We start from the raw sequence: 19,197 nt of genomic DNA, 5'->3' as shown, positions 1-19,197 counted from the left end.
TGCACAAAATCCACCAATGGAGATGCCAGGGATTGAACCCGGGGCCTCACACATGCGAAGCGTGCGCTCTACCACTGAGCTACATCCCCACACAAGATACTGTTTGCTGGGGGCCAGAAACATTTTTGAAAAGCGACCCAGAAGGTGTGCGCATTAAGCAGATAAGTAGTTTGTGAATTTTGGGGCTTTTTAACCAGGGGCAGAGAAGGCGGTGATGGATTGAAGCTCATTGTGCTTTACATATCAAACATGATTTGCTGTTCTTTTGACTTGAGGAATGGATTATATTGACCGTCGGTGGAAACACATTGAAGTGTTGGGCCGATGGGAAACAGAATGGTTTTCTTCAGGTATCCAAAAGATGTGAATGGAGATGCCGGGGATTGAACCCGGGGCCTCACACATGCAAAGCGTGCGCTGTACCACTGAGCTACATCCACTGGCCTGATGCTGCCCCTGCCTCTGTCTCTCAGGAGGTTCATTGCCCAATACTGTGGAAACAGTATGTAGCGACAAGGCAGTGTGCAATAACAACGCATTTTCAGGGAACTGCACAAGTTGCCAGTGTTTAAAAGCAGGAAGTTTTCAACAGCTCCAACGTTGCTTAAACGCCTTCTTAGAGGCATAGATTTCACGGAACAACTGCAGAAGAAAAGCAGTATGGGCAGGAGTGTAAAAGCCAAAAGTGGAAATAGTGCTTGGAAAAATGAGCACAGATGGCACGAGACAGCAGAGAAATGACTGTCCCGCAAAGATGCTTACCGAGAAAAAGGAGTGAATGCTCTTGCTACTCCCATAAACAATATCGGCCATCTTGTTTTTTGTTAAAACATGTCTATTGAAGAGGCGCCTGCTCGTTTCTTTCATCAGCTTCAGGTGCTACACCAAATTGTTAGCGCTATGATGATTCAAAATCCAAACTTTACAAACTGTCTGTAATGCGACAATAAGATTTCTCCAAAAAAAGAAATAAATGAAACGGTTGTACGTTTGAAAGTGTTGGCTATGGTAGAAGCTACTGCGTGAAAAGACATACAGATGCTCTTGCTTGACGCCCATACCTGCCATAAGCCAACAGTGCACTTGTCAAGTGAGCAGCAATTCCAAAGGCCAATGTGTTTTAAAAGGAAGCCTTTCAACGGAAGATCTGCGTAAATTTCTACACGGTGAGGGACAGCAAGTGATTTAAACTAGGTGCACAAAATCCACCAATGGAGATGCCGGGGATTGAACCCGGGGCCTCACACATGCGAAGCGTGCGCTCTACCACTGAGCTACATCCCCACACAAGGTACTGTTTGCTGGGGGCCAGAAACATTTTTGAAAAGCGACCCAGAAGGTGTGCGCATTAAGCAGATAAGTAGTTTGTGAATTTTGGGGCTTTTTAACCAGGGGCAGAGAAGGCGGTGATGGATTGAAGCTCATTGTGCTTTACATATTAAACAAGATTTGCTGTTCTTTTGACTTGAGGAATGGATTATATTGACCGTCGGTGGAAACACATTGAAGTGTTGGGCCGATGGGAAACAGAATGGTTTTCTTCAGGTATCCAAAAGATGTGAATGGAGATGCCGGGGATTGAACCCAGGGCCTCACACATGCAAAGCGTGCGCTCTACCACTGAGCTACATCCCCTGGCCTGATGCTGCCCCTGCCTCTGTCTCTCAGGAGGTTCATTGCCCAATACTGTGGAAACAGTATGTAGCGACAAGGCAGTGTGCAATAACAACGCATTTTCAGGGAACTGCACAAGTTGCCAGTGATTAAAAGCAGGAAGTTTTCAACAGCTCCAACGTTGCTTAAACGCCTTCTTAGAGGCATAGATTTCACGGAACAACTGCAGAAGAAAAGCAGTATGGGCAGGAGTGTAAAAGCCAAAAGTGGAAATAGTGCTTGGAAAAATGAGCACAGATGGCACGAGACAGCAGAGAAATGACTGTCCCGCAAAGATGCTTACCGAGAAAAAGGAGTGAATGCTCTTGCTACTCCCATAAACAATATCGGCCATCTTGTTTTTTGTTAAAACATGTCTATTCAAGAGGCGCCTGCTCGTTTCTTTCATCAGCTTCAGGTGCTACACCAAATTGTTAGCGCTATAATGATTCAAAATCCAAACTTTACAAACTGTCTGTAATGCGACAATAAGATTTCTCCAAAAAAAGAAATAAATGAAACGGTTGTACGTTTGAAAGTGTTGGCTATGGTAGAAGCTACTGCGTGAAAAGACATACAGATGCTCTTGCTTGACGCCCGTACCTGCCATAAGCCAACAGTGCACTTGTCAAGTGAGCAGCAATTCCAAAGGCCAATGTGTTTTAAAAGGAAGCCTTTCAACGGAAGATCTGCGTAAATTTCTACACGGTGAGGGACAGCAAGTGATTTAAACTAGGCTCTAGAAGATCTATTACTAGAAAATGAAAGGGGATCCATGAATATGGAAGATTTGTCCTCATCCATAGGACCATTCACCAATCTTAGACCTCGGTCCAAAACTACACCAACCTTCTCACAATACCAACATATTGATATGTTCGTAAAACTGGTAACGGCAGACATTAAAAACCTGAAGCCATCTAAAAGTAAGATTGCATCGAATCTAACCTCTAGTGAACAGCTGGCACTTATGGAACTAAAGAAGAACCCCAATATAGTTATAAAGCCTTCTGATAAAGGCGGTAACATCATTATACAGAATAAAGAAGACTATATTGATATGAGCAGAAGACTTCTAAATGATACAGAGACCTACACCAGACTAGAGAGGAACCCCACGGACATGTTCCTTGGCGAATTAAAAATCATTCTTGACAATGCCCTGCAACAGGGACTGATATCAAAAGATGAATATTTATTCATGTTTAACTCCTCACCCACCATTGCGACCTTCTACGCACTCCCCAAAGTGCACAAGAAATGTCTCCCTATGCCAGGGAGACCTATTGTCTCGGGGAATGATAATCTTACACAGAATCCCAGTATCTACATTGATAGTATTTTGGCGCCCTTTGTTGAAAGCCTCCCATCATATCTCAGGGACACTAAAGATACCATTTCCCGCCTGCAAGGTATTCACATATCTCCAAACACCCTATTGGCTTCACTTGATGTTGAGGCCCTTTACAGTAACATCTACCATGATTTGGGTCTAAAGGCAGTCTCATTTTTCCTATCCACACGGGGCACACAATATCAAGCACACAACCGGTTTACGTTGTTACTTCTTGAGTTTGTCCTAAAACACAATTATTTTTTATTTGAAGGCACTTTCTTTTGGCAGGTCAGAGGAACCGCCATGGGCACGGCATGTGCCCCAAATTATGCAAATTTATTTCTTGGGTGGTGGGAAGCGACTATTGTTTTTTCTGAAATTCTGGAGATCTATACCAATCACATACAATTTTGGGGTCGTTTTATAGACGACATACTAATCTTATGGGAAGGAGACAAACCAAGTTTTGAGGCCTTTGTAAAAACACTGAACCAGAACGAGGTAGGCATGCATTTCACTCATGAGATACATGCCACCCAAATAAATTTTCTCGACTTAACCATCACTGTATCCCCTGAAGGTCATCTGGACACTAAAATCTATAGAAAGCCTACATCTACTAATAATTTCCTGGACTTCAGAAGTTGGCACCCACCGGCCCTTAAGAAGGGTATACCGGTGGGCCAATACCTGCGTGCCAGACGAAATTGTTCGAATGACCTGACTTTTCAGAAAGAATGTAAGGATCTCTACAAAAGATTCAGACACAAAAACTATCCGAAACAAGCTCTGAACAAAGCCTTCCATCGTGCCAGAGATCTACACCAAGAGGACCTCCTGAGACCAAAGGCACCAAAGCCAAGCCTTCCCTCCCAAATTAGATGTATAGGACAATTTGATGGCTACACACGTGAGGTGACAGGAATTCTACAGAGATACTGGCCTCTATTGAAAGCAGACCCAGACCTAGGGGAAGTCTTAAGTACAACCCCAAAACTTACGTTCCGGAGGGGCCCCAATCTACGAGACCAATTGGTGCATAGCTATCTAGAGTCTAAACCCAAAACACCGCAAGATTGGCTCACGCAAACCACCGTAGGTTCCTACCCCTGCGGAAACTGCTCCTTCTGCCCCCTCCTGCCTAAAGTTAGAGAATTCACCAATCCCATCAACAACAAATGTTATCAAATTCGACAGTTTTTTAACTGCCGCAGTAAGGGGATTGTATACGTTGCCACCTGCCCCTGCCCAAAGTTGTATGTTGGGAAAACAATTCAGGAGTTCCGAAGAAGGATCTCCAAACATATCAGCACCATACGAAACGGTGAAGACACTCCAATCTCTCGCCACGTAAGGATGCTTCATGGAGGAGACCAGGGATGTCTAAAATTCTGGGGCCTACAACAGGTAAGACTGGGTCCACGTAAAGGCAATCTGGACCAAAAACTTTTGAAAGAAGAGGCCAAATGGATCTTCAGATTGGAGAGCCTTAGTCCAAAGGGACTAAATGAAGGTTTTTCCTTCCTACCATTCTTATAACCTCATGAACGAGGATTATTCCTCTATCTATGAAAATGCCTCTTGAGTCTACCTACCTCCTTACAGTCATCCCGATGGACCCTTTGGATTCTTTTATGATATGACAGCTACATGCTGTCTAATACATCTCGATTATGTCTCTTTACATGCTTTGCTTTCTTGCCTTATAACATGCCTCAATATATGCTATCCGATACCAATGATGCACCAAATAACAACCATCTCAACTCTTGCATATTTTGAATGGACACTAAATGAATGCAGAAGAACAACACGATTTTTATTGTCATCTATTTGACTTTCAAACATTTATGGACTCATTTAGAGGAACCATAGGGTGTTATACCATGGGGCCATTTATTTACAACTATACAAGTCATGACCTGGCTGCAAATGATCTTTTCTTGACAAACTAGACAGTATATGTCTTTTGTTAAAAAACCAACAAATACTTACCCAGTTTTTCCTTCTTCCCTTTATCTTCAATCTTCACACTGACACTTTCGGCAGGCACCTGGCTCCGTATGTACGTACTGAGATCCTTGTGCGCATGAGCCGACACTTCTGTTCTGAAAGAGACCGAAAGGATTTCAATGCGCATGCGCTGCCTTCCCCCTTACGATGCGCGTGCGCGGAATCCCATCCCACGGAAGAATCCTGTGACGTCGAAAGTAGACGACACCTCCCAGAATCCCATCCTTGTAAACATCCGGTTTCAGGTAAGGGACCATGGAAATAATCAGCCTATCCAGGATCTTAAGACAGGCTCCTGACTCCTTGTCTCTTTTAAAAGCCCTTCGCATAGGTTTATTTCTCCTATGGCGACTGGCGCCCTCTGATGAGTCCTCTTTGATAGTTGATATAAACCCTTAACACACGCTCACCACCTTGCAGTCAGCCCCTAATCCCCTGATGACGCCAGTTTCGGCGAAACATGTCGGGAGGGCCTGGTTGAGCGAAATATTTTAATCAGCATAGGGCAGTTCAAAGGTTTCACCTAGGTCGAAGTCACACATAGGCTATGCAAATTGAGCAGGCAGAGTAGGGATGACTTTGAGAGTAATTTTCATCTCTATTTAGATGTTCACTGCAACTTTGTTTGCAAGAAGAGAGGGAACTGATCAATCCTTCCAGCAGCAATACTTACGTATCTCAGCCTCAATTAAGCATCCCCGACCTGCTATATTCGACCTCCGATTTACTGCCCCTTGTGTATTTTAACAATTCAGTTCAGTTGCCTTCATTTTTATTCAATAATCAATAAAAGTTATATTTTATCCCCTACCCGGGTGGCAAAAGGGATATTTTTGGCCGCTGGCCGAGCGGCTTTGAGAGTTTTTTCCTAAATATGTTTTTGCATCCCGGCCACCCTGGGTCTTGACCTAAATCCTTGGGTCTTAAACTGGGCTACAGGTTGTATGGGAGAGGAAATTTTCTTGTATGCTTTGATTTAAACTAGGTGCACAAAATCCACCAATGGAGATGCCGGGGATTAAACCCGGGGCCTCACACATGCGAAGCGTGCGCTCTACCACTAAGCTACATCCCCACACAAGGTACTGTTTGCTGGGGGCCAGAAACATTTTTGAAAAGCGACCCAGAAGGTGTGCGCATTAAGCAGATAAGTAGTTTGTGAATTTTGGGGCTTTTTAACCAGGGGCAGAGAAGGCAGTGATGGATTGAAGCTCATTGTGCTTTACATATCAAACAAGATTTGCTGTTCTTTTGACTTGAGGAATGGATTATATTGACCGTCGGTGGAAACACATTGAAGTGTTGGGCCGATGGGAAACAGAATGGTTTTCTTCAGGTATCCAAAAGATGTGAATGGAGATGCCGGGGATTGAACCCGGGGCCTCACACATGCAAAGCGTGCGCTCTACCACTGAGCTACATCCCCTGGCCTGATGCTGCCCCTGCCTCTGTCTCTCAGGAGGTTCATTGCCCAATACTGTGGAAACAGTATATAGCGACAAGGCAGTGTGCAATAACAACGCATTTTCAGGGAACTGCACAAGTTGCCAGTGATTAAAAGCAGGAAGTTTTCAACAGCTCCAACGTTGCTTAAACGCCTTCTTAGAGGCATAGATTTCACGGAACAACTGCAGAAGAAAAGCAGTATGGGCAGGAGTGTAAAAGCCAAAAGTGGAAATAGTGCTTGGAAAAATGAGCACAGATGGCACGAGACAGCAGAGAAATGACTGTCCCGCAAAGATGCTTACCGAGAAAAAGGAGTGAATGCTCTTGCTACTCCCATAAACAATATCGGCCATCTTGTTTTTTGTTAAAACATGTCTATTCAAGAGGCGCCTGCTCGTTTCTTTCATCAGCTTCAGGTGCTACACCAAATTGTTAGCGCTATGATGATTCAAAATCCAAACTTTACAAACTGTCTGTAATGCGACAATAAGATTTCTCCAAAAAAAGAAATAAATGAAACGGTTGTACGTTTGAAAGTGTTGGCTATGGTAGAAGCTACTGCGTGAAAAGACATACAGATGCTCTTGCTTGACGCCCGTACCTGCCATAAGCCAACAGTGCACTTGTCAAGTGAGCAGCAATTCCAAAGGCCAATGTGTTTTAAAAGGAAGCCTTTCAACGGAAGATCTGCGTAAATTTCTACACGGTGAGGGACAGCAAGTGATTTAAACTAGGTGCACAAAATTCACCAATGGAGATGCCGGGGATTGAACCCAGGGCCTCACACATGCGAAGCGTGCGCTCTACCACTGAGCTACATCCCCACACAAGGTACTGCTTGCTGGGGGCCAGAAACATATTTGAAAAGCGACCCAGAAGGTGTGCGCATTAAGCAGATAAGTAGTTTGTGAATTTTGGGGCTTTTTAACCAGGGGCAGAGAAGGCGGTGATGGATTGAAGCTCATTGTGCTTTACATATCAAACAAGATTTGCTGTTCTTTTGACTTGAGGAATGGATTATATTGACCGTCGGTGGAAACACATTGAAGTGTTGGGCCGATGGGAAACAGAATGGTTTTCTTCAGGTATCCAAAAGATGTGAATGGAGATGCTGGGGATTGAACCCGGGGCCTCACACATGCAAAGCGTGCGCTCTACCACTGAGCTACATCCCCTGGCCTGATGCTGCCCCTGCCTCTGTTTCTCAGGAGGTTCATTGCCCAATACTGTGGAAACAGTATGTAGCGACAAGGCAGTGTGCAATAACAACGCATTTTCAGGGAACTGCACAAGTTGCCAGTGATTAAAAGCAGGAAGTTTTCAACAGCTCCAACGTTGCTTAAACGCCTTCTTAGAGGCATAGATTTCACGGAACAACTGCAGAAGAAAAGCAGTATGGGCAGGAGTGTAAAAGCCAAAAGTGGAAATAGTGCTTGGAAAAATGAGCACAGATGGCACGAGACAGCAGAGAAATGACTGTCCCGCAAAGATGCTTACCGAGAAAAAGGAGTGAATGCTCTTGCTACTCCCATACACAATATCGGCCATCTTGTTTTTTGTTAAAACATGTCTATTCAAGCGGCGCCTGCTCGTTTCTTTCATCAGCTTCAGGTGCTACACCAAATTGTTAGCGCTATGATGATTCAAAATCCAAACTTTACAAACTGTCTGTAATGCGACAATAAGATTTCTCCAAAAAAAGAAATAAATGAAACGGTTGTACGTTTGAAAGTGTTGGCTATGGTAGAAGCTACTGCGTGAAAAGACATACTGATGCTCTTGCTTGAAGCCCGTACCTGCCATAAGCCAACAGTGCACTTGTTAAGTGATCAGCAATTCCAAAGGCCAATGTGTTTTAAAAGGAAGCCTTTCAACGGAAGATCTGCATAAATTTCTACACGGTGAGGGACAGCAAGTGATTTAAACTAGGTGCACAAAATCCACCAATGGAGATGCCGGGGATTGAACCCGGGGCCTCACACATGCGAAGCGTGCGCTCTACCACTGAGCTACATCCCCACACAAGGTACTGTTTGCTGGGGGCCAGAAACATTTTTGAAAAGCGACCCAGAAGGTGTGCGCATTAAGCAGATAAGTAGTTTGTGAATTTTGGGGCTTTTTAACCAGGGGCAGAGAAGGCGGTGATGGATTGAAGCTCATTGTGCTTTACATATCAAACATGATTTGCTGTTCTTTTGACTTGAGGAATGGATTATATTGACCGTCGGTGGAAACACATTGAAGTGTTGGGCCGATGGGAAACAGAATGGTTTTCTTCAGGTATCCAAAAGATGTGAATGGAGATGCCGGGGATTGAACCCGGGGCCTCACACATGCAAAGCGTGCGCTCTACCACTGAGCTACATCCCCTGGCCTGATGCTGCCCCTGCCTTTGTTTCTCAGGAGGTTCATTGCCCAATACTGTGGAAACAGTATGTAGCGACAAGGCAGTGTGCAATAACAACGCATTTTCAGGGAACTGCACAAGTTGCCAGTGATTAAAAGCAGGAAGTTTTCAACAGCTCCAACGTTGCTTAAACGCCTTCTTAGAGGCATAGATTTCACGGAACAACTGCAGAAGAAAAGCAGTATGGGCAGGAGTGTAAAAGCCAAAAGTGGAAATAGTGCTTGGAAAAATGAGCACAGATGGCACGAGACAGCAGAGAAATGACTGTCCCGCAAAGATGCTTACCGAGAAAAAGGAGTGAATGCTCTTGCTACTCCCATAAACAATATCGGCCATCTTGTTTTTTGTTAAAACATGTCTATTCAAGAGGCGCCTGCTCGTTTCTTTCATCAGCTTCAGGTGCTACACCAAATTGTTAGCGCTATGATGATTCAAAATCCAAACTTTACAAACTGTCTGTAATGCGACAATAAGATTTCTCCAAAAAAAGAAATAAATGAAACGGTTGTACGTTTGAAAGTGTTGGCTATGGTAGAAGCTACTGCGTGAAAAGACATACAGATGCTCTTGCTTGACGCCCGTACCTGCCATAAGCCAACAGTGCACTTGTCAAGTGAGCAGCAATTCCAAAGGCCAATGTGTTTTAAAAGGAAGCCTTTCAACGGAAGATCTGCGTAAATTTCTACACGGTGAGGGACAGCAAGTGATTTAAACTAGGTGCACAAAATCCACCAATGGAGATGCCGGGGATTGAACCCGGGGCCTCACACATGCGAAGCGTGCGCTCTACCACTGAGCTACATCCCCACACAAGGTACTGTTTGCTGGGGGCCAGAAACATTTTTGAAAAGCGACCCAGAAGGTGTGCGCATTAAGCAGATAAGTAGTTTGTGAATTTTGGGGCTTTTTAACCAGGGGCAGAGAAGGCGGTGATGGATTGAAGCTCATTGTGCTTTACATATCAAACAAGATTTGCTGTTCTTTTGACTTGAGGAATGGATTATATTGACCGTCGGTGGAAACACATTGAAGTGTTGGGCCGATGGGAAACAGAATGGTTTTCTTCAGGTATCCAAAAGATGTGAATGGAGATGCCGGGGATTGAACCCGGGGCCTCACACATGCAAAGCGTGCGCTCTACCACTGAGCTACATCCCCTAGCCTGATGCTGCCCCTGCCTCTGTCTCTCAGGAGGTTCATTGCCCAATACTGTGGAAACAGTATGTAGCGACAAGGCAGTGTGCAATAACAACGCATTTTCAGGGAACTGCACAAGTTGCCAGTGATTAAAAGCAGGAAGTTTTCAACAGCTCCAACGTTGCTTAAACGCCTTCTTAGAGGCATAGATTTCACGGAACAACTGCAGAAGAAAAGCAGTATGGGCAGGAGTGTAAAAGCCAAAAGTGGAAATAGTGCTTGGAAAAATGAGCACAGATGGCACGAGACAGCAGAGAAATGACTGTCCCGCAAAGATGCTTACCGAGAAAAAGGAGTGAATGCTCTTGCTACTCCCATAAACAATATCGGCCATCTTGTTTTTTGTTAAAACATGTCTATTCAAGAGGCGCCTGCTCGTTTCTTTCATCAGCTTCAGGTGCTACACCAAATTGTTAGCGCTATGATGATTCAAAATCCAAACTTTACAAACTGTCTGTAATGCGACAATAAGATTTCTCCAAAAAAAGAAATAAATGAAACGGTTGTACGTTTGAAAGTGTTGGCTATGGTAGAAGCTACTGCGTGAAAAGACATACAGATGCTCTTGCTTGACGCCCGTACCTGCCATAAGCCAACAGTGCACTTGTCAAGTGAGCAGCAATTCCAAAGGCCAATGTGTTTTAAAAGGAAGATCTGCGTAAATTTCTACACGGTGAGGGACAGCAAGTGATTTAAACTAGGTGCACAAAATCCACCAATGGAGATGCCGGGGATTGAACCCGGGGCCTCACACATGCGAAGCGTGCGCTCTACCACTGAGCTACATCCCCACACAAGGTACTGTTTGCTGGGGGCCAGAAACATTTTTGAAAAGCGACCCAGAAGGTGTGCGCATTAAGCAGATAAGTAGTTTGTGAATTTTGGGGCTTTTTAACCAGGGGCAGAGAAGGCGGTGATGGATTGAAGCTCATTGTGCTTTACATATCAAACAAGATTTGCTGTTCTTTTGACTTGAGGAATGGATTATATTGACCGTCGGTGGAAACACATTGAAGTGTTGGGCCGATGGGAAACAGAATGGTTTTCTTCAGGTATCCAAAAGATGTGAATGGAGATGCCGGGGATTGAACCCGGGGCCTCACACATGCAAAGCGTGCGCTCTACCACTGAGCTACATCCCCTGGCCTGATGCTGCCCCTGCCTCTGTTTCTCAGGAGGTTCATTGCCCAATACTGTGGAAACAGTATGTAGCGACAAGGCAGTGTGCAATAACAACGCATTTTCAGGGAACTGCACAAGTTGCCAGTGATTAAAAGCAGGAAGTTTTCAACAGCTCCAACGTTGCTTAAACGCCTTCTTAGAGGCATAGATTTCACGGAACAACTGCAGAAGAAAAGCAGTATGGGCAGGAGTGTAAAAGCCAAAAGTGGAAATAGTGCTTGGAAAAATGAGCACAGATGGCACGAGACAGCAGAGAAATGACTGTCCTTACCGAGAAAAAGGAGTGAATGCTCTTGCTACTCCCATAAACAATATCGGCCATCTTGTTTTTTGTTAAAACATGTCTATTCAAGAGGCGCCTGCTCGTTTCTTTCATCAGCTTCAGGTGCTACACCAAATTGTTAGCGCTATGATGATTCAAAATCCAAACTTTACAAACTGTCTGTAATGCGACAATAAGATTTCTCCAAAAAAAGAAATAAATGAAACGGTTGTACGTTTGAAAGTGTTGGCTATGGTAGAAGCTACTGCGTGAAAAGACATACAGATGCTCTTGCTTGACGCCCGTACCTGCCATAAGCCAACAGTGCACTTGTCAAGTGAGCAGCAATTCCAAAGGCCAATGTGTTTTAAAAGGAAGATCTGCATAAATTTCTACACGGTGAGGGACAGCAAGTGATTTAAACTAGGTGCACAAAATCCACCAATGGAGATGCCAGGGATTGAACCCGGGGCCTCACACATGCGAAGCGTGCGCTCTACCACTGAGCTACATCCCCACACAAGATACTGTTTGCTGGGGGCCAGAAACATTTTTGAAAAGCGACCCAGAAGGTGTGCGCATTAAGCAGATAAGTAGTTTGTGAATTTTGGGGCTTTTTAACCAGGGGCAGAGAAGGCGGTGATGGATTGAAGCTCATTGTGCTTTACATATCAAACATGATTTGCTGTTCTTTTGACTTGAGGAATGGATTATATTGACCGTCGGTGGAAACACATTGAAGTGTTGGGCCGATGGGAAACAGAATGGTTTTCTTCAGGTATCCAAAAGATGTGAATGGAGATGCCAGGGATTGAACCCGGGGCCTCACACATGCAAAGCGTGCGCTGTACCACTGAGCTACATCCACTGGCCTGATGCTGCCCCTGCCTCTGTCTCTCAGGAGGTTCATTGCCCAATACTGTGGAAACAGTATGTAGCGACAAGGCAGTGTGCAATAACAACGCATTTTCAGGGAACTGCACAAGTTGCCAGTGTTTAAAAGCAGGAAGTTTTCAACAGCTCCAACGTTGCTTAAACGCCTTCTTAGAGGCATAGATTTCACGGAACAACTGCAGAAGAAAAGCAGTATGGGCAGGAGTGTAAAAGCCAAAAGTGGAAATAGTGCTTGGAAAAATGAGCACAGATGGCACGAGACAGCAGAGAAATGACTGTCCCGCAAAGATGCTTACCGAGAAAAAGGAGTGAATGCTCTTGCTACTCCCATAAACAATATCGGCCATCTTGTTTTTTGTTAAAACATGTCTATTGAAGAGGCGCCTGCTCGTTTCTTTCATCAGCTTCAGGTGCTACACCAAATTGTTAGCGCTATGATGATTCAAAATCCAAACTTTACAAACTGTCTGTAATGCGACAATAAGATTTCTCCAAAAAAAGAAATAAATGAAACGGTTGTACGTTTGAAAGTGTTGGCTATGGTAGAAGCTACTGCGTGAAAAGACATACAGATGCTCTTGCTTGACGCCCATACCTGCCATAAGCCAACAGTGCACTTGTCAAGTGAGCAGCAATTCCAAAGGCCAATGTGTTTTAAAAGGAAGCCTTTCAACGGAAGATCTGCGTAAATTTCTACACGGTGAGGGACAGCAAGTGATTTAAACTAGGTGCACAAAATCCACCAATGGAGATGCCGGGGATTGAACCCGGGGCCTCACACATGCGAAGCGTGCGCTCTACCACTGAGCTACATCCCCACACAAGGTACTGTTTGCTGGGGGCCAGAAACATTTTTGAAAAGCGACCCAGAAGGTGTGCGCATTAAGCAGATAAGTAGTTTGTGAATTTTGGGGCTTTTTAACCAGGGGCAGAGAAGGCGGTGATGGATTGAAGCTCATTGTGCTTTACATATTAAACAAGATTTGCTGTTCTTTTGACTTGAGGAATGGATTATATTGACCGTCGGTGGAAACACATTGAAGTGTTGGGCCGATGGGAAACAGAATGGTTTTCTTCAGGTATCCAAAAGATGTGAATGGAGATGCCGGGGATTGAACCCAGGGCCTCACACATGCAAAGCGTGCGCTCTACCACTGAGCTACATCCCCTGGCCTGATGCTGCCCCTGCCTCTGTCTCTCAGGAGGTTCATTGCCCAATACTGTGGAAACAGTATGTAGCGACAAGGCAGTGTGCAATAACAACGCATTTTCAGGGAACTGCACAAGTTGCCAGTGATTAAAAGCAGGAAGTTTTCAACAGCTCCAACGTTGCTTAAACGCCTTCTTAGAGGCATAGATTTCACGGAACAACTGCAGAAGAAAAGCAGTATGGGCAGGAGTGTAAAAGCCAAAAGTGGAAATAGTGCTTGGAAAAATGAGCACAGATGGCACGAGACAGCAGAGAAATGACTGTCCCGCAAAGATGCTTACCGAGAAAAAGGAGTGAATGCTCTTGCTACTCCCATAAACAATATCGGCCATCTTGTTTTTTGTTAAAACATGTCTATTCAAGAGGCGCCTGCTCGTTTCTTTCATCAGCTTCAGGTGCTACACCAAATTGTTTGCGCTATGATGATTCAAAATCCAAACTTTACAAACTGTCTGTAATGCGACAATAAGATTTCTCCAAAAAAAGAAATAAATGAAACGGTTGTACGTTTGAAAGTGTTGGCTATGGTAGAAGCTACTGCGTGAAAAGACATACAGATGCTCTTGCTTGACGCCCGTACCTGCCATAAGCCAACAGTGCACTTGTCAAGTGAGCAGCAATTCCAAAGGCCAATGTGTTTTAAAAGGAAGATCTGCGTAAATTTCTACACGGTGAGGGACAGCAAGTGATTTAAACTAGGTGCACAAAATCCACCAATGGAGATGCCGGGGATTGAACCCGGGGCCTCACACATGCGAAGCGTGCGCTCTACCACTGAGCTACATCCCCACACAAGGTACTGTTTGCTGGGGGCCAGAAACATTTTTGAAAAGCGACCCAGAAGGTGTGCGCATTAAGCAGATAAGTAGTTTGTGAATTTTGGGGCTTTTTAACCAGGGGCAGAGAAGGCGGTGATGGATTGAAGCTCATTGTGCTTTACATATGAAACAAGATTTGCTGTTCTTTTGACTTGAGGAATGGATTATATTGACCGTCGGTGGAAACACATTGAAGTGTTGGGCCGATGGGAAACAGAATGGTTTTCTTCAGGTATCCAAAAGATGTGAATGGAGATGCCGGGGATTGAACCCGGGGCCTCACACATGCAAAGCGTGCGCTCTACCACTGAGCTACATCCCCTGGCCTGATGCTGCCCCTGCCTCTGTTTCTCAGGAGGTTCATTGCCCAATACTGTGGAAACAGTATGTAGCGACAAGGCAGTGTGCAATAACAACGCATTTTCAGGGAACTGCACAAGTTGCCAGTGATTAAAAGCAGGAAGTTTTCAACAGCTCCAACGTTGCTTAAACGCCTTCTTAGAGGCATAGATTTCACGGAACAACTGCAGAAGAAAAGCAGTATGGGCAGGAGTGTAAAAGCCAAAAGTGGAAATAGTGCTTGGAAAAATGAGCACAGATGGCACGAGACAGCAGAGAAATGACTGTCCTTACCGAGAAAAAGGAGTGAATGCTCTTGCTACTCCCATAAACAATATCGGCCATCTTGTTTTTTGTTAAAACATGTCTATTCAAGAGGCGCCTGCTCGTTTCTTTCATCAGCTTCAGGTGCTACACCAAATTGTTAGCGCTATGATGATTCAAAATCCAAACTTTACAAACTGTCTGTAATGCGACAATAAGATTTCTCCAAAAAAAGAAATAAATGAAACGGTTGTACGTTTGAAAGTGTTGGCTATGGTAGAAGCTACTGCGTGAAAAGACATACAGATGCTCTTGCTTGACGCCCATACCTGCCATAAGCCAACAGTGCACTTGTCAAGTGAGCAGCAATTCCAAAGGCCAATGTGTTTTAAAAGGAAGCCTTTCAACGGAAGATCTGCGTAAATTTCTACACGGTGAGGGACAGCAAGTGATTTAAACTAGGTGCACAAAATCCACCAATGGAGATGCCGGGGATTGAACCCGGGGCCTCACACATGCGAAGCGTGCGCTCTACCACTGAGCTACATCCCCACACAAGGTACTGTTTGCTGGGGGCCAGAAACATTTTTGAAAAGCGACCCAGAAGGTGTGCGCATTAAGCAGATAAGTAGTTTGTGAATTTTGGGGCTTTTTAACCAGGGGCAGAGAAGGCGGTGATGGATTGAAGCTCATTGTGCTTTACATATTAAACAAGATTTGCTGTTCTTTTGACTTGAGGAATGGATTATATTGACCGTCGGTGGAAACACATTGAAGTGTTGGGCCGATGGGAAACAGAATGGTTTTCTTCAGGTATCCAAAAGATGTGAATGGAGATGCCGGGGATTGAACCCAGGGCCTCACACATGCAAAGCGTGCGCTCTACCACTTAGCTACATCCCCTGGCCTGATGCTGCCCCTGCCTCTGTCTCTCAGGAGGTTCATTGCCCAATACTGTGGAAACAGTATGTAGCGACAAGGCAGTGTGCAATAACAACGCATTTTCAGGGAACTGCACAAGTTGCCAGTGATTAAAAGCAGGAAGTTTTCAACAGCTCCAACGTTGCTTAAACGCCTTCTTAGAGGCATAGATTTCACGGAACAACTGCAGAAGAAAAGCAGTATGGGCAGGAGTGTAAAAGCCAAAAGTGGAAATAGTGCTTGGAAAAATGAGCACAGATGGCACGAGACAGCAGAGAAATGACTGTCCCGCAAAGATGCTTACCGAGAAAAAGGAGTGAATGCTCTTGCTACTCCCATAAACAATATCGGCCATCTTGTTTTTTGTTAAAACATGTCTATTCAAGAGGCGCCTGCTCGTTTCTTTCATCAGCTTCAGGTGCTACACCAAATTGTTTGCGCTATGATGATTCAAAATCCAAACTTTACAAACTGTCTGTAATGCGACAATAAGATTTCTCCAAAAAAAGAAATAAATGAAACGGTTGTACGTTTGAAAGTGTTGGCTATGGTAGAAGCTACTGCGTGAAAAGACATACAGATGCTCTTGCTTGACGCCCGTACCTGCCATAAGCCAACAGTGCACTTGTCAAGTGAGCAGCAATTCCAAAGGCCAATGTGTTTTAAAAGGAAGATCTGCGTAAATTTCTACACGGTGAGGGACAGCAAGTGATTTAAACTAGGTGCACAAAATCCACCAATGGAGATGCCGGGGATTGAACCCGGGGCCTCACACATGCGAAGCGTGCGCTCTACCACTGAGCTACATCCCCACACAAGGTACTGTTTGCTGGGGGCCAGAAACATTTTTGAAAAGCGACCCAGAAGGTGTGCGCATTAAGCAGATAAGTAGTTTGTGAATTTTGGGGCTTTTTAACCAGGGGCAGAGAAGGCGGTGATGGATTGAAGCTCATTGTGCTTTACATATGAAACAAGATTTGCTGTTCTTTTGACTTGAGGAATGGATTATATTGACCGTCGGTGGAAACACATTGAAGTGTTGGGCCGATGGGAAACAGAATGGTTTTCTTCAGGTATCCAAAAGATGTGAATGGAGATGCCGGGGATTGAACCCGGGGCCTCACACATGCAAAGCGTGCGCTCTACCACTGAGCTACATCCCCTGGCCTGATGCTGCCCCTGCCTCTGTTTCTCAGGAGGTTCATTGCCCAATACTGTGGAAACAGTATGTAGCGACAAGGCAGTGTGCAATAACAACGCATTTTCAGGGAACTGCACAAGTTGCCAGTGATTAAAAGCAGGAAGTTTTCAACAGCTCCAACGTTGCTTAAACGCCTTCTTAGAGGCATAGATTTCACGGAACAACTGCAGAAGAAAAGCAGTATGGGCAGGAGTGTAAAAGCCAAAAGTGGAAATAGTGCTTGGAAAAATGAGCACAGATGGCACGAGACAGCAGAGAAATGACTGTCCTTACCGAGAAAAAGGAGTGAATGCTCTTGCTACTCCCATAAACAATATCGGCCATCTTGTTTTTTGTTAAAACATGTCTATTCAAGAGGCGCCTGCTCGTTTCTTTCATCAGCTTCAGGTGCTACACCAAATTGTTAGCGCTATGATGATTCAAAATCCAAACTTTACAAACTGTCTGTAATGCGACAATAAGATTTCTCCAAAAAAAGAAATAAATGAAACGGTTGTACGTTTGAAAGTGTTGGCTATGGTAGAAGCTACTGCGTGAAAAGACATACAGATGCTCTTGCTTGACGCCCGTACCTGCCATAAGCCAACAGTGCACTTGTCAAGTGAGCAGCAATTCCAAAGGCCAATGTGTTTTAAAAGGAAGATCTGCATAAATTTCTACACGGTGAGGGACAGCAAGTGATTTAAACTAGGTGCACAAAATCCACCAATGGAGATGCCAGGGATTGAACCCGGGGCCTCACACATGCGAAGCGTGCGCTCTACCACTGAGCTACATCCCCACACAAGGTACTGTTTGCTGGGGGCCAGAAACATTTTTGAAAAGCGACCCAGAAGGTGTGCGCATTAAGCAGATAAGTAGTTTGTGAATTTTGGGGCTTTTTAACCAGGGGCAGAGAAGGCGGTGATGGATTGAAGCTCATTGTGCTTTACATATTAAACAAGATTTGCTGTTCTTTTGACTTGAGGAATGGATTATATTGACCGTCGGTGGAAACACATTGAAGTGTTGGGCCGATGGGAAACAGAATGGTTTTCTTCAGGTATCCAAAAGATGTGAATGGAGATGCCGGGGATTGAACCCAGGGCCTCACACATGCAAAGCGTGCGCTCTACCACTTAGCTACATCCCCTGGCCTGATGCTGCCCCTGCCTCTGTCTCTCAGGAGGTTCATTGCCCAATACTGTGGAAACAGTATGTAGCGACAAGGCAGTGTGCAATAACAACGCATTTTCAGGGAACTGCACAAGTTGCCAGTGATTAAAAGCAGGAAGTTTTCAACAGCTCCAACGTTGCTTAAACGCCTTCTTAGAGGCATAGATTTCACGGAACAACTGCAGAAGAAAAGCAGTATGGGCAGGAGTGTAAAAGCCAAAAGTGGAAATAGTGCTTGGAAAAATGAGCACAGATGGCACGAGACAGCAGAGAAATGACTGTCCCGCAAAGATGCTTACCGAGAAAAAGGAGTGAATGCTCTTGCTACTCCCATAAACAATATCGGCCATCTTGTTTTTTGTTAAAACATGTCTATTCAAGAGGCGCCTGCTCGTTTCTTTCATCAGCTTCAGGTGCTACACCAAATTGTTTGCGCTATGATGATTCAAAATCCAAACTTTACAAACTGTCTGTAATGCGACAATAAGATTTCTCCAAAAAAAGAAATAAATGAAACGGTTGTACGTTTGAAAGTGTTGGCTATGGTAGAAGCTACTGCGTGAAAAGACATACAGATGCTCTTGCTTGACGCCCGTACCTGCCATAAGCCAACAGTGCACTTGTCAAGTGAGCAGCAATTCCAAAGGCCAATGTGTTTTAAAAGGAAGATCTGCGTAAATTTCTACACGGTGAGGGACAGCAAGTGATTTAAACTAGGTGCACAAAATCCACCAATGGAGATGCCGGGGATTGAACCCGGGGCCTCACACATGCGAAGCGTGCGCTCTACCACTGAGCTACATCCCCACACAAGGTACTGTTTGCTGGGGGCCAGAAACATTTTTGAAAAGCGACCCAGAAGGTGTGCGCATTAAGCAGATAAGTAGTTTGTGAATTTT

The 19,197-nt window shown here is 44.7% G+C and overlaps 27 non-coding genes across 27 annotated transcripts; all 27 read right to left on the bottom strand.

Moving 5' to 3' along the window:
* Window positions 1-17: 17 nt before the first annotated feature.
* Window positions 18-89, bottom strand: TRNAA-CGC (transfer RNA alanine (anticodon CGC)). The gene has a single exon. It is a non-coding gene; the product is annotated as a tRNA-Ala (tRNA).
* A 279-nt stretch (window positions 90-368) lies between these two features.
* TRNAA-UGC (transfer RNA alanine (anticodon UGC)) lies at window positions 369-440 on the bottom strand. The gene has a single exon. It is a non-coding gene; the product is annotated as a tRNA-Ala (tRNA).
* Window positions 441-1,212: 772 nt separating this feature from the next.
* TRNAA-CGC (transfer RNA alanine (anticodon CGC)) lies at window positions 1,213-1,284 on the bottom strand. The gene has a single exon. It is a non-coding gene; the product is annotated as a tRNA-Ala (tRNA).
* A 279-nt stretch (window positions 1,285-1,563) lies between these two features.
* On the bottom strand, window positions 1,564-1,635 carry TRNAA-UGC (transfer RNA alanine (anticodon UGC)). Its single transcript has one exon. It is a non-coding gene; the product is annotated as a tRNA-Ala (tRNA).
* Window positions 1,636-6,005: 4,370 nt separating this feature from the next.
* Window positions 6,006-6,077, bottom strand: TRNAA-CGC (transfer RNA alanine (anticodon CGC)). The gene has a single exon. It is a non-coding gene; the product is annotated as a tRNA-Ala (tRNA).
* Window positions 6,078-6,356: 279 nt separating this feature from the next.
* Window positions 6,357-6,428, bottom strand: TRNAA-UGC (transfer RNA alanine (anticodon UGC)). Its single transcript has one exon. It is a non-coding gene; the product is annotated as a tRNA-Ala (tRNA).
* A 772-nt stretch (window positions 6,429-7,200) lies between these two features.
* Window positions 7,201-7,272, bottom strand: TRNAA-CGC (transfer RNA alanine (anticodon CGC)). The gene has a single exon. It is a non-coding gene; the product is annotated as a tRNA-Ala (tRNA).
* A 279-nt stretch (window positions 7,273-7,551) lies between these two features.
* Window positions 7,552-7,623, bottom strand: TRNAA-UGC (transfer RNA alanine (anticodon UGC)). The gene has a single exon. It is a non-coding gene; the product is annotated as a tRNA-Ala (tRNA).
* A 772-nt stretch (window positions 7,624-8,395) lies between these two features.
* On the bottom strand, window positions 8,396-8,467 carry TRNAA-CGC (transfer RNA alanine (anticodon CGC)). Its single transcript has one exon. It is a non-coding gene; the product is annotated as a tRNA-Ala (tRNA).
* A 279-nt stretch (window positions 8,468-8,746) lies between these two features.
* TRNAA-UGC (transfer RNA alanine (anticodon UGC)) lies at window positions 8,747-8,818 on the bottom strand. Its single transcript has one exon. It is a non-coding gene; the product is annotated as a tRNA-Ala (tRNA).
* A 772-nt stretch (window positions 8,819-9,590) lies between these two features.
* TRNAA-CGC (transfer RNA alanine (anticodon CGC)) lies at window positions 9,591-9,662 on the bottom strand. Its single transcript has one exon. It is a non-coding gene; the product is annotated as a tRNA-Ala (tRNA).
* Window positions 9,663-9,941: 279 nt separating this feature from the next.
* On the bottom strand, window positions 9,942-10,013 carry TRNAA-UGC (transfer RNA alanine (anticodon UGC)). Its single transcript has one exon. It is a non-coding gene; the product is annotated as a tRNA-Ala (tRNA).
* Window positions 10,014-10,771: 758 nt separating this feature from the next.
* TRNAA-CGC (transfer RNA alanine (anticodon CGC)) lies at window positions 10,772-10,843 on the bottom strand. The gene has a single exon. It is a non-coding gene; the product is annotated as a tRNA-Ala (tRNA).
* Window positions 10,844-11,122: 279 nt separating this feature from the next.
* TRNAA-UGC (transfer RNA alanine (anticodon UGC)) lies at window positions 11,123-11,194 on the bottom strand. Its single transcript has one exon. It is a non-coding gene; the product is annotated as a tRNA-Ala (tRNA).
* Window positions 11,195-11,941: 747 nt separating this feature from the next.
* Window positions 11,942-12,013, bottom strand: TRNAA-CGC (transfer RNA alanine (anticodon CGC)). Its single transcript has one exon. It is a non-coding gene; the product is annotated as a tRNA-Ala (tRNA).
* Window positions 12,014-12,292: 279 nt separating this feature from the next.
* On the bottom strand, window positions 12,293-12,364 carry TRNAA-UGC (transfer RNA alanine (anticodon UGC)). Its single transcript has one exon. It is a non-coding gene; the product is annotated as a tRNA-Ala (tRNA).
* Window positions 12,365-13,136: 772 nt separating this feature from the next.
* TRNAA-CGC (transfer RNA alanine (anticodon CGC)) lies at window positions 13,137-13,208 on the bottom strand. The gene has a single exon. It is a non-coding gene; the product is annotated as a tRNA-Ala (tRNA).
* Window positions 13,209-13,487: 279 nt separating this feature from the next.
* TRNAA-UGC (transfer RNA alanine (anticodon UGC)) lies at window positions 13,488-13,559 on the bottom strand. The gene has a single exon. It is a non-coding gene; the product is annotated as a tRNA-Ala (tRNA).
* A 758-nt stretch (window positions 13,560-14,317) lies between these two features.
* Window positions 14,318-14,389, bottom strand: TRNAA-CGC (transfer RNA alanine (anticodon CGC)). Its single transcript has one exon. It is a non-coding gene; the product is annotated as a tRNA-Ala (tRNA).
* Window positions 14,390-14,668: 279 nt separating this feature from the next.
* On the bottom strand, window positions 14,669-14,740 carry TRNAA-UGC (transfer RNA alanine (anticodon UGC)). Its single transcript has one exon. It is a non-coding gene; the product is annotated as a tRNA-Ala (tRNA).
* A 761-nt stretch (window positions 14,741-15,501) lies between these two features.
* TRNAA-CGC (transfer RNA alanine (anticodon CGC)) lies at window positions 15,502-15,573 on the bottom strand. Its single transcript has one exon. It is a non-coding gene; the product is annotated as a tRNA-Ala (tRNA).
* Window positions 15,574-15,852: 279 nt separating this feature from the next.
* On the bottom strand, window positions 15,853-15,924 carry TRNAA-UGC (transfer RNA alanine (anticodon UGC)). Its single transcript has one exon. It is a non-coding gene; the product is annotated as a tRNA-Ala (tRNA).
* A 758-nt stretch (window positions 15,925-16,682) lies between these two features.
* On the bottom strand, window positions 16,683-16,754 carry TRNAA-CGC (transfer RNA alanine (anticodon CGC)). The gene has a single exon. It is a non-coding gene; the product is annotated as a tRNA-Ala (tRNA).
* A 279-nt stretch (window positions 16,755-17,033) lies between these two features.
* TRNAA-UGC (transfer RNA alanine (anticodon UGC)) lies at window positions 17,034-17,105 on the bottom strand. Its single transcript has one exon. It is a non-coding gene; the product is annotated as a tRNA-Ala (tRNA).
* A 747-nt stretch (window positions 17,106-17,852) lies between these two features.
* On the bottom strand, window positions 17,853-17,924 carry TRNAA-CGC (transfer RNA alanine (anticodon CGC)). Its single transcript has one exon. It is a non-coding gene; the product is annotated as a tRNA-Ala (tRNA).
* Window positions 17,925-18,203: 279 nt separating this feature from the next.
* On the bottom strand, window positions 18,204-18,275 carry TRNAA-UGC (transfer RNA alanine (anticodon UGC)). Its single transcript has one exon. It is a non-coding gene; the product is annotated as a tRNA-Ala (tRNA).
* A 758-nt stretch (window positions 18,276-19,033) lies between these two features.
* On the bottom strand, window positions 19,034-19,105 carry TRNAA-CGC (transfer RNA alanine (anticodon CGC)). The gene has a single exon. It is a non-coding gene; the product is annotated as a tRNA-Ala (tRNA).
* Window positions 19,106-19,197: the final 92 nt, after the last annotated feature.

Source organism: Engystomops pustulosus, chromosome 1 (assembly GCF_040894005.1).
Source record: "Engystomops pustulosus chromosome 1, aEngPut4.maternal, whole genome shotgun sequence".
In the NCBI taxonomy this organism is placed as follows: Eukaryota; Metazoa; Chordata; class Amphibia; order Anura; family Leptodactylidae; genus Engystomops; species Engystomops pustulosus.
This window is presented reverse-complemented; position numbering and strand designations above follow the sequence as displayed.